The sequence below is a fragment of the Vombatus ursinus genome, unplaced genomic scaffold, assembly GCF_900497805.2.
Source record: "Vombatus ursinus unplaced genomic scaffold, bare-nosed wombat genome assembly UNPS02009958.1, whole genome shotgun sequence".
Lineage (NCBI taxonomy): Eukaryota > Metazoa > Chordata > Mammalia > Diprotodontia > Vombatidae > Vombatus > Vombatus ursinus.
In genome coordinates, this window is record NW_020949736.1 from 1 (window position 1) to 9149 (window position 9149).

At 43.8% G+C, this 9149-nt stretch overlaps 1 long non-coding RNA gene across 1 annotated transcript; it reads right to left on the minus strand.

Annotated features, from left to right (window-relative positions):
• Positions 1 to 1232: 1232 nt before the first annotated feature.
• On the minus strand, positions 1233 to 3213 carry LOC114036677. Its single transcript, XR_003568352.1, has 3 exons — positions 2982 to 3213; positions 1741 to 1882; positions 1233 to 1314 (listed from the first exon to the last, which is right to left on the minus strand). It is a non-coding gene; the product is annotated as an uncharacterized LOC114036677 (long non-coding RNA).
• Positions 3214 to 9149: the final 5936 nt, after the last annotated feature.

Consider the following 9149-nt stretch of genomic DNA (forward strand, 5'->3'; position numbering starts at 1 on the left):
AGCAGAAGTCTCCTACTCACCCCCACTCCTTGAGAAGGATGGCTCAATGTGCTGTGATACAGACAAGGCTTATATACATGCCAGAAGTTGGACCACAACACAATCATTCTTAGGTCTTGACTAAGCAGTTCCCACGGTGGGCATTTCTTGGCTTGGATCTGTCTCATGGGAACAGCCTCTCAAGTCCTAAGGGTTGTCACACCTTTTGAATATTCAGCAAGGTACAGAACTAGAGTTATCATGGCAGGAACAGGGATGAAGCGCCTCCTTCAGTTTACTTGGCAGTTACAAGAAATAGGGATTGTGGGCATGTCAATAGATATGATGGATGGCTTTAGGCTGCAGAACATTGGTTCCCAGGTCCCTGAGAAATAGGGGGAGCTCCAACAAATCTAAACAGTTATTTATTAATATGAAAATCATAAATCCCTCAGTAAACACCTGGTGCTGGTCCAAGCAATACATGTTGCTGGAGGATAAGATCATACAGGGTGCAAAGGATTGCTGTTATGCCAAGCTCAGGGCACAGCATGTTTGCTGGGTCTTAGCTCTGGGAAATAGAGTGTTTCTAAATACCTTGACAACATCTAGGGCCTTTCTGAATGCTCATTGAGTTGACCTAAGAACTGTTAACAGACAGGGGTTCAGAGGGATCTGAGAAGTCATGTGTGACCTGAGGTAGGGGGACCATGAACAGCACCAGGAGCACAATTTCTGCTCTGATGATAGCACATTAAAAAACAATAGCTGGGGGAGCCTTCAGGGCTCTGCTCCAGGTCTGTCCAGACAAGATTCAGGGTGAAGACTTTTCCTGGGGGGAACTTCAGTTGCTGCATGGGAGAGCTTGGCCACAAAAAACAAAGAAGAGGGGGGAAAGTGTGTGTGTGTGTGTGTGTGTGTGTGTGTGTGTACGATACTAGGCAGCCATTAAGAAAGCAAAAATATGATCCCTTGGTAATAGAGACTAGTGAGTGAAGTGGTCACCCTTGTTAGACAGCTATAATGAGGGAGAACTTAAAAACAAACAGGGGAGGGCAGCATGGGGGGGAGCAGTGCTCAATATATCAAGGACCCAATGAATCAGTTTAAAACATGGAAAAGAGCAGGGTAGTGTTGTTACCACTGCATTCAATTTCATGCCTATTTTTGTACAGAAATGATCCCTAAAGCAGGCATTGCCAGTTTCATAGACCATCCTCTATGTCTATGGAAATGACTGGATTGCTGATGTTGGCCAAGTCTGTGGATAGACTGCGCTCACCTGGGCTGGGGCTTGGCTGCTCCCAGGAGCCATTCTCTCTCAATCCAGTCTCCCTGTGTAGGTAGCAAAGTAACCAAAGTGACTCCATTTTGTAAGGTCCCTTCATCTTATCCCTGGACCTTATCTACCCCAGGCATCTGCTTCCCCCACCCTTTATGGCCCCACCAATAGAGCAGCAGCCAACACTCTCACTAACTGATGTCCCAAGTAATCATGGGATGTTCTAATTCTATGCCTTTCTGATGACCATGAGACAGCCTGGAGCCACCTGGAAAGTCCTTTCCTTCTTTTCTTCTGCACAGAAAGCCCATCTGCCCCACCTGTAATCTTAATGCTAGGCTGACTGCCTTGGTGCTCATACTCCAGGCGTTTGCTGTTTGTTGGGCCTCATAATAAAACTTCTAACTTCCCTCCAGCTTTAGTGTCTGGATTTGACCCAATACCTTCTTGGGGTAGGTTTTGTTCCTCTGCAGACTGACCTGGGGAGGGAGACGGATCCCAGAGAAGAGCTCTTTCTCCTCTCTTCATAGGCAGGAGGCTGCCCAACTGGAATTTACAGAGGGCAAGGTCCCATAGGAGTTAGGAAGACCCAGGCCTTGCCCTCAGGGAAAGGACTCCAACCTGTAGAGGGAGGGAAGCAGCAGGGAGGGTCAGGGTAGGAAATGAAGCCGATCTCAAAAGGAAAACTACTTCCCTCCTCTTACTTCTCTTCTGCACCCCTCTTTTCCCCCATCCTCCTACAGAGCCCTCAGAGGAAGATGAAGCTTGGGATCCCAGACAGGATGAGACCAGTCAGAGTCTCAATGACCCCTGAGACAGAGCTCTCCCTGGAACTGATCCTCTGCCCTCCCTGCATCCCCTCTCCTCAATTAACACACATTATTTAAACAATAGACTGACTGCTAGATCTAGCAGGGAGGGAGGTTAGGGAAGGCTGAGGAAGGGGAGGGCTCTGGAATGGAGCAGCCAAGGAAAGCCCGAGACTGGGAGACAAAACCCAGGCTGGCATCCAGCCGCCTGTGTGGGACCTGAGAGCTCTTAAAGATGTGGGGCTGGGGGAGCAGGAGGCCTGGGGCAGGGGAGCAGGGGTGGGATCTGGGAGGCAGGACAGTCTAACCCTGACCCTAAATGCCTCCGACTTTAACCCTAAATGCTCATGACAGGGAGGTCGGGGACACTTGATTGGAAGAAGTGTTCCAAATGGACATTAAGCTTGGGCAGGTAAGGATGACTGTGTCCTGAGGTCTAGCTAGGATCTGGGGAGGATGCCCAGGACCCTCTGGTACAGCTTAGGCTTGGAATCCCTCCAGGGAGCCAAATGGCTGGGATCTGATAGGGAACCAGCCCAAGCGGCACAGATTCAGATAAGGGGGATCAGGAAAGAGCTTTGGTTCCTGCCTCCAAGGTGGGGCTTGAGGCAGGAGGTAGGACTTGTGGATACTTACAGGGACTGGGAGTGAAGGCAGGATTCTTATGGGCAAAATCTGAAGTTTGGGAAAGCGTGACCCAATGAGAAATCTTGGGTGGGGGGCGGGGGGGGGGAAGGTCAGCCAGGATGTTTAGGAAGTGATTGGGAGTCTGGAAAAGTTTTAGGGGCAAGGAACAGGTCCGGTAGCCAGGCCTGGGAGGCATGCTTCTGGCAGACCTGGGGAATGAGACCCAATGGCAAGAACAGCAAACAAAGGTCAGGATGTAAGTGGGAACACTGGCTCAGACCTACCTGGGATCTGCATGCACGGAGTGGGCTTCTGGAAGGCAGAGCGATCTTAGGTCCCAGGGAAGGCAGAGAGAACTCAGGTCAAAAGGAAAAAGGAGAGAATCTGAGCTCCAGGGAAGGCAGAGCAGTCTCAGCTCAAAGACTTCCTGTTTCCCACCAGCCCACTCTGATCCTCCTAGTCCCAAGGACACCACCCGGTCCAACCCTTGAGGCCCCCAGGATGGCTGAGCCCTTTCCTCCAGTCACGACCAGGGCCAGAACTCAAGGACCCTGACTGCCTCTCCTTCCCAAGCCCACCCCTCCATCACGTGGAAAGCCTTCTCCAATGCAATGATCCCCTCTTCCCCCTAAACTCCTCCCAGCCTCCAAACTCCACCCCAGTGCTCCAACTCCACCTGGGCCACCCACCCACCAGGCTGGTCATCTCTGAGAGCTCCTCCCCCCCAGTGCCTCTCCCACCTCCCTCCCTCCCAGACTCACCCCCTCCTCCTTCTGAGCAGAAACACTGCCTTGATCCAACTGCAGCCCCAGACTAAGTGAAAGTGATGGACTCTACACTTTGAGGAGCTGGTAGCAAATGGCTCTCAGGAAAATTAGGATCTATATACCATTTGCAACTGTAAATCCAGATTGGATCAGACTGAGTTTCTCCCAGTGAGAAATCCAGTTCTCCCTTTGTAATTGTGATGTTTGACCCTCTGCAAAAATATCAGACCTTAAGGGTAAATACACTTAAAATTCAGCATTGAGGCAACGTGATGAGGAACTGTAAGACTAAGAACTGAAGGTAATTGGGTCAGAATTACTCAATTCTACTCTGAATGCACTCGAGTGTCAAATTGAGAGATGAATGAAGTGAATTTTTTATGTAAGATAATTCACAAATGAACTGAATTGATGTCATTTAGCAATTTTTCATGTTTTAAATCTATAACATTGTTTATGTTATTATGCTTCTGATTTTTCTCCTGTTGGAATGTTTGGGAAACCATTGCATAAAATGCTGTAATTTGAAAAATAATTTCTAGAGGGTGATACAATTGTATTCTTGGAAATTTATCTCCTCAGCAATTTGAAACTATGCCCAAAGGGCTATAAAATTGTTCATACCCCTTGATCCCGCAATACCACTACTAGGTCTGTATCCCAAAGAGATCATAAAAATGGAGAAAAGAGCCACATGTACAAAAATATTCATAACTGCTCTTCTTGTGGTAGTAAAGAATTGGAAATTTAGGGGATACCCATCAGCTGGGGAATGGCTGAACAAGTTGTGTGTTAGAAATACGCTTGACACCTAAAATTTAGTATCAAGAAAGTTTATTACAGAGAAAGTCCAGAGGATTAGACCTTTCTGGCCAGAAGCAGGCTCCACCCCTCTTAGGGAGGGATAGGCCCTGAGCACAAGGGCAAGCATGCTTTTATACGTTCAAATTTGGCGTGAAACCTCCCAGGCCCGGATTGGTCCATTCCTTCCCAGGTTACACCCCTCCTTACATGTTTCCCCTTGATATGCTCAAGTATGTTCCCCCTCCCGAGGTCATACATCCCATGACTCATTAATGAGGCTCTCATTTTATTCGGGGTGTGGCAGATAATAGTAATGAAGTTCATTAAGCAGGCGCACTAACATTTTTCAGGTGTCCTCAGGTTGACCCTAACTGGTCTGAGCTGGCTTGACCCTTATCTTGAATTTGGAGTCTTTTTAGAGCCATCAACTTACTTCTTATTGCTTGAGCCCTCACCCACCTACAGTGTACTGCTTCCTGGAATAGTTCTTTGAATCTCCGCGTTATTCTCCTTCTCTATGGAAATATGACTCTCACAATTCCCTCCTCTTTTTCTCAATAAGAATTATATTTCCACACTTTTTGTTCTTTCCTCAAAGCGTTTTAACATTAGTTTGAATTCTTCATCAGAGGGGGAGGAATGGTCATTAACTGGCTCAATCATCATCCTAACTCCTGTTACCTGAATTCCCAGAACCGGTCCCACTGAGGTACTTTTCAATGGAATTTTGGGGACTTAATATGGGAGAAGGAAGGGAGGAGTTGACTGACTCATTGACAAAGTAAAAAGGGGCCAGTTCCCTTATTAAGTGCAGATACAGAGACCCAAAAGGAACCATAAATTGTCCATTTAAAGCTTCAGAAGTCTCTTCTCATACAGCTGACACTCTGGACATCATCTGGTGAAGTCTTCTTTTTTGTCTAAGTGCTGTTCAAACAGTGTCCAGCAGACTCTCCTCCTGCAGAGATCCTCCTTCTTGTGTCCACTCTCCTACAAGATTGATCTCAACACTATTTTAAATTACCTTGCTAATAACCAAGGCAAATAATGAAAATCAACTCAACCCCTATGTCTTCACCATTACAAGATCAAAATGGAAACTTTGTCCAATTGTCATGTTTCAAAAAACTCAAATTAAAAAAAATTAGAACCTAGCCTTACAGTCTGCATTACTTCGAGTTTTATACCTTGCATTAGTTGACTATTCGTTCCTATTTATATTCCCCATCAGGAAGATGAGATTCCATTAAGGAATTAGTAACAGACTCCAATCCATAGTAGTTAATTTAAAACCACTGCATATCAAATAACAAAACACTCCCAACTTCTAGTCATGTACAAATAAAAAATCCTTAATTAAAATAGATGGTTTTTTCAAGGCATTTACAAGATAAGCCATAAGTTATTCCTCTTTAACATTAATTGTAACAAACTGAGACAACTTTAACATTAGCTAAGTATTAACTAAGTCACAGAATAATATCCTAGTTCCACAGTGTCCTGGTCTAATTATCCCTTAATGATAGGGGATGGGTCCAAGCCAAGACCCTCACCCCTTTCCCCAGAAAGAATCTGGCTCCCATCAGTCCATGGGCCCCAACTCCTCATCTTCCTTTGAAAGCCCTAGCCCCACCCCTGGTCACCCAAAGTTACTTCAGTGTATGCAAGATCCACCCTGGCCCTGATTCAAACTCTGAGACTTTCTCATGCCTGCTTGTCCTTATGGGAGTCACCTGGCCTATATGGTTTATCTACAACAAACTTTCCCCCTGACTGAAAGACCTGGGCTGAACTCCTTCTGGAGTAACCCTTGTGCTGTGACCTTGGAGTTCCAGTGCCTCCAAACCTCCAGACCTCATCATAACCATTATGAGAAATTAAAGGATCCTGACTTATACAGGAATATACTAGTAACAGATGTCAAGACTGAATACTACTCTGAAATTCCAGGCCAAATAACTCAAACTTATACCTGCATCTTACTATAATAACCTCAGATGTTCCCGCATCAACCTATTGTTTAATAGATTCGATATTTATGCTGACAAACTTATGATTGGAGGAATTTGCCATGAAAGAACATAACTAAAGTAAGGGAACAATGCTTCCCTAGAAGGGAAGTCCTAGTTCATGTCAACTCCAGGCAGAAGTTACATATATATGACCAACTGCATTGAGCCAGGTTTAAAGTCTGCCAGGTGTCATAGTGGGGAAATTGAGTCAGGAGAATCCTACCTCAACCAATGCAGAAAAGTCATTCTCCCGACCTTCCCATTGATGCGGTCTAGAGATTAGGGGTTCTGGCACCCCAAAATCATGATACCTGCGTCCTGCCCGAAAGAATTTGACCCAAGCCTTCTTGCAGCCAAAAACAAGGTTTATTGAAGATTTGCCATATTAGCCAGACTCTTAAGGAGTCTGAGCATCTATGGGCTATTGGCTAGATTGTGAAAATCTGAGCATCTAAATGGAGACAAGATGGACCTTATATACAGAAAGACTGTGGGAGAGTGGCCAAATAGTCCATGAGGTAATAGAATTCCCAAGGGTGGGAAATGGAGCCTAGGTGGGACCAAGGGTGGGAAGTGGTCTGGGGCCATAGGGAGGCACCAGTTGATGGGACTATAGCCTCAGGGGAACACCAGAGATTTGGCCATGTGGGAAAGTCCAGGGTTTTTCCTTTCTGGGGCTCAGATTCCAACCCCATCACCATGAGAACACCTTCTTGCAGCTCATAGATGCAGCTCACAAACCTCTTTGCAGGTTGCTGACGTCATGGGTTAGTAGCTCAATCAGTTCCTTGTTAACCATCCCTGGAGTTAAACTCAGAGCAACAGTTTGTTAACAGTTTCCAAGGTCTTAGATAGCAAATTCCCTTCAACAGAGCTTCAGGTGTGACTATAATTTCACATTAATTAGGGAACATCTCCAAAGTGAGCTCTAAGTAGTTTGCATAACTTCCTACACGTATTCTGGTTCCTAATAACATCCTGAGTAAAATCAAATTTCGTGAACATAAGAATGCTCTTGATCAGCTTTAGCTGTCGACACAGGAAGGGGCATTCTTAGCTCACTCAGGAAGAAAGATCAGTTCAGGTTTTTGGCCCTTATTGGGGCTCAATTGATGTTAAATGATTATCACCATAAAGTTCCTAGTTACCTAATTTCTTTAGTCCAGAGGTGTCTGCAGTGGGCCACTTAATCAGTAAGAGTTCCATCTCACAAAACTCCTGCACAGGATTGATAAGAATTGAGATTCTACAAATCTCTTTCTTTGCACAATTACATAGTTTCTTTACACACAAAAATACTTCTACCAGTACTTCACTTAAACAATAACTCCAAATAGCTTAGTTAACAATTTTAAACTTCACAAGTGAGAGTCAAATAATCCCAGCTAAAACTTTCCCTTTAAACATAGACAAAACTTTGAAGTTCTCATTTCTTAAATTACAGTACTTAAAAGGAAATGTTACAAAATGGGTTCATATAGAATACCCCAACAGCCCCACTCATTCCTTTTTCTCTTTTCTCTGAAGGCACAATTCTTAATCTAACATTCCAGATCAGAAAATAAATTGCCCTTCCAATCAACATAACTAACACAATTGCTTGCCAGGTTACATATATAAGAAAATTCAGAACTATGTAAGCAGTATATTAAAAACTTGAAACAGACCCAATAAAAATCTTTCTTTCTTTCTGGACCCCTTCACTAGGTCCAACAGCCTGCAGGGGCCACTCCCACCCCTATAGACTGGCTCTTTTTTTTTTCTTAATTATCTAAGCAAGCCCACCATTGTCTTTTTACTGGTCTGATAGCCTTGGGCCACATCCAGATTTTAGCTCAATGACACTCCAAATCAAGGAATTTGGTGGATGGGGGGCTTAGGTTTCCCAGGCTTGCCAGTCCCCGCTTTAAGAGCCTAGCCCTTATGGCCCACCCTCAACAAACCCAGTCTTTAGCCTAAAGAAGGCCTGGGTTAAAAAAATTTTTTTTTGTAATTTTCTAATTGAGGCCCTGATATATGAGAATATTTCATTACTTCCAAATCAATACACATCAATAAGTTTTTCATAGTAACATATATTTAGATCACAGGGCATACATTATAGAATTATTTCCACAATTGTAATAAACTTTGAAACAACCCATTATCAATTTACTTGAATGCACTCCTAAATCACTTTGCACAGAGAATCATTCATCTCATCATTAATATGTTGAGACTATAACTTTAAACCACCATATTTTTTATAATAGTCAAGATTTTAAATGAAAATCTGCTTTCAGTCTTAGAACCAAAAATACCTCACTAGGTATTTAACAGTTTCAAATTATCTCATCTTGTCACTAAAGATAAAGAGACATCTCCACTCTTTATCACTAAAGACCGATTCCAGGTCAAGAGTTACTTTAACACCATTTCTACCTCACAATGGTCCCTCAGATTTTACAATCTAAGAATTTTAGAAGTACAATACAATTTAGAAATACAGTAATAACTTAAACAATAAACTTCAGATAACATCAATTGCATTTCCATGTTATCACATACAGAAATTATCACTCTCACTCTTAGCCCTTTTTTCTTTTTTTTTTTTGTGAGGCAATCAGGGTCAAGTGACTTGCCCAAGGTCACACAGCTAGTATGTGTCAAGTGTTTGGTCTGAGGTCAGATTTGAACTCAGGTCCTCCTGACTTCATGGCCAGTGCTTTATCCACTGTGCCACCTAGCTGCCCCTTAACTCTTAGCACTTTTAACAATTACATCAAATCATAAATAATGCTACTTCTAACCTATGCCATAAGCATTCAATCATCATTCATTTTTTTCCATAATAACCATTTTTATAGAACAGTAAACTTACATCCAATCA